The sequence below is a fragment of the Podarcis tiliguerta genome (assembly GCF_965153285.1).
Source record: "Podarcis tiliguerta genome assembly, chromosome: 9".
Classification (NCBI taxonomy): Eukaryota; Metazoa; Chordata; class Lepidosauria; order Squamata; family Lacertidae; genus Podarcis; species Podarcis tiliguerta.
The window spans coordinates 33,444,088-33,446,746 of record NC_139542.1 but is presented as its reverse complement, the minus strand read 5'-3'; the positions used below and the strand labels follow the sequence as shown (position 1 = coordinate 33,446,746).

General features: G+C 39.1%; 1 long non-coding RNA gene across 1 annotated transcript; it reads left to right on the top strand.

Moving 5' to 3' along the window:
• The first annotated feature begins 555 nt into the window (after window positions 1-555).
• Window positions 556-1,802, top strand: LOC310685127. The gene is made up of 3 exons (XR_014515086.1): window positions 556-905; window positions 1,384-1,477; window positions 1,565-1,802. It is a non-coding gene; the product is annotated as an uncharacterized lncRNA (long non-coding RNA).
• The last annotated feature ends 857 nt before the right edge of the window (window positions 1,803-2,659 follow it).

Sequence of the window (2,659 nt, the reverse complement as noted above, 5' to 3'; positions counted from 1 at the left end):
AAAAAAGTATCAAAAGAAGTAACTATAAGGAGAGTGACAGTGCCTAGAGTAACATAACTGACACATTTCTTTTCTACACATTTTCAATGATTTCCCTTATTATAAAAAGAAATGAAGCTCTCTGGATGATAATGTCTTTCAAACCCAAATTTTAACAGGTTTTAAGTATGCAAAAGCTGTTACTTTAAAAAATGCCCCTCTATAATTCATTTTCATTATTCCATTCTTTAATGGCAAACGTTTCCTTAAACTGAAGAGAAGAAGACTTAAGAGCACGTTTAGAAACAATGACGCAGTCTAATACATTTAAATATTAGATATGCCCAAAATGGAGGTGCTTCTTAAAATGAAAGCAGCAGCAGTAGCTCCTGACAATCTGAAACATGTGAGATGACCAAAAACCAGATACACCCACATCATGGATGAACTGGTTGGATGAAATGCATGCAAAGACAAAGCTAGCAGTCAGCATACTTAGACAATGGCTGGGACCATAGCATTCTAGAATGTTCCACTTAAAATTCTTCTTGATTCAGTTTCCCATTCCCCCACCTACTTAAGCAGGAAAACAGCGAAAGGCTGGCACTACCACCAGTAAGCTGTCCTGATTTGGCTTACTGGTCCTGACTGGGTCCAGAGAGGGCAAAGAAAGGCACAATTGGATGTCCTCTGCCTATGGATGACACCTCACTCCAAATCCCCTGGTGATGGCTCCCTATGGCTCAATATGGCATTTAAATAGCCTGGAAGACAAGATCAAACCAGTGAGATTCCCATGGAGCTGAGCAGCAGCCTCCTATTGCTACTCTCTGAAGGTGGTCGAAGCAGAACCTGCAAAGCTTCATCTCCAACTCTCAATCCATGGAGGCACTTGTTGTTAATGGAGGCAATGGCTCAGGCACATTGTACGTTAGCTGCAGGGCTCTCCTCTTAGTTGAACGGGTTTAATTCATAGTAAGAAGTTCCCATATTAAATCTCTAATCACTCAGAGCTCCTTGCAATCTTCCTTGGGCTTTACTAGACTATATATTACTGCATATTCCTTGTCACTTTAACAATACATGGAGGAAATGGTTAAAAATAATGACAGAGCCTTCAGAATTTGGGTGAACATTCATAGCTTACTAGTAAGTAAGAAAGATTTTTCTTTGGATCCCCCCCCCCCCAGTTTTTCATATCTGAACATTAACAGGTGTAGTAGGCCATCCCAAGTAGAATCCTAGGCATATTTACTCAGAAGAAACCATAGTCCATGGGGCTTGCTTTCAGGTAAGCATGCATAGAGGATTAGAGCCCCAGCACATATTTTGGAATGTTAAAGTCTTAAAATATTCTGCAGGTATAGTCCTAGTGGCCACATTATCTGTTTGCTGTTTCCATAGAGAGTTGTAGAAAACTACATCATGGTAAAAATGGTGGGTGAAACTTAGGCTGTAAACGTAGGTTCCAATTTGCCAGAGAGTTACTTGCCACTAGGTCTGTATCGGATTTTTCTTTTAGTAATTGTCCTATTATAGAAGCAGAAGCAGGATAATTACACAGCCACTTAACTTTGTTTTATAGATACAAATGAGCCTTCTGCTGAACTGCATGACGCAGGAGAGAAACACCCACGATAAGTTTGTTACTGTGAACAGATTCCACGGTTACTTTCCAAAGAAGAATGGTGATCTGTAACTCAATAGTGGCAACACTTCATTAACAGATGATATAACAAGTCAAAGGAAAGTTAAAACTACAGCCTTTAACTATGTGAAATAATTTTGTCTTTGATCCATGTTTTTGTCCTTTTGTTTCTGTAACAATGACTTTTATATTAAAACCCAGTTCCCTGTAGAAAAGCAGCCCATATTTCCTCTGTTGGCATAAAACATCCTTTTTTTTACATTTCTGCCAGGGGACTATAGTTCAAGAATATTGACCTAGTTTCAGGCTACAGTAGAAATGTGTGCATTCAGCAGAATAAAATGGGTGTGTCATCAGGCGAATAAATGAGTGAAACTTCAGGTCCTCTATCTCTCCCAGTATTCACATATCTTCAATTTTAGTGAAAATGTGTCCTTTCCAGATGAAGAAAGCATGACATTAGAGCAGATAGAGACAGAGATACATATTTTAAAAATGTTCTGCTGGTGGAAATCCAGGTTAGGATACCTTACGGTCTGCCAGCCAACCAGGAGTCTGTGAATGACTGTTTCATATCCATAAGCTGATGGCAGAACAGTCCAGAAGTTCTTTTATGAATTTGAATAAACCATCACACAATACATGAATTGGCATATGGAAATAGCTTCATTTTTAAAGAGAAACATTAACTAATCTTTACAACCTTTGACAGAAAGATGAAGGGATCAGTTTTTTCTTTCTTTTTCAAATGTCTCATAGGGACATGAGGAGCAAATGAAAAACTGTCAGTGCAAATGCCACTGACAATTCCAGTACGGTTGAGGAGATACATGGTTATCTCTGTGAAATATACTCGGAGTCCTGTAGTGATTTCATGCTCTTTATTGCAGCTTGTAAAACAGTGATAGAATTGCCCCCCAAACCTCAGGCTTTTATATACATTATTTACACAATGAGTCCCGTCTGATTCTGCTTCCCTCCTGGAGCCTGATTGGCCTTTTCCTGCAGGCCAATCAGTTGTTGCATTCTATG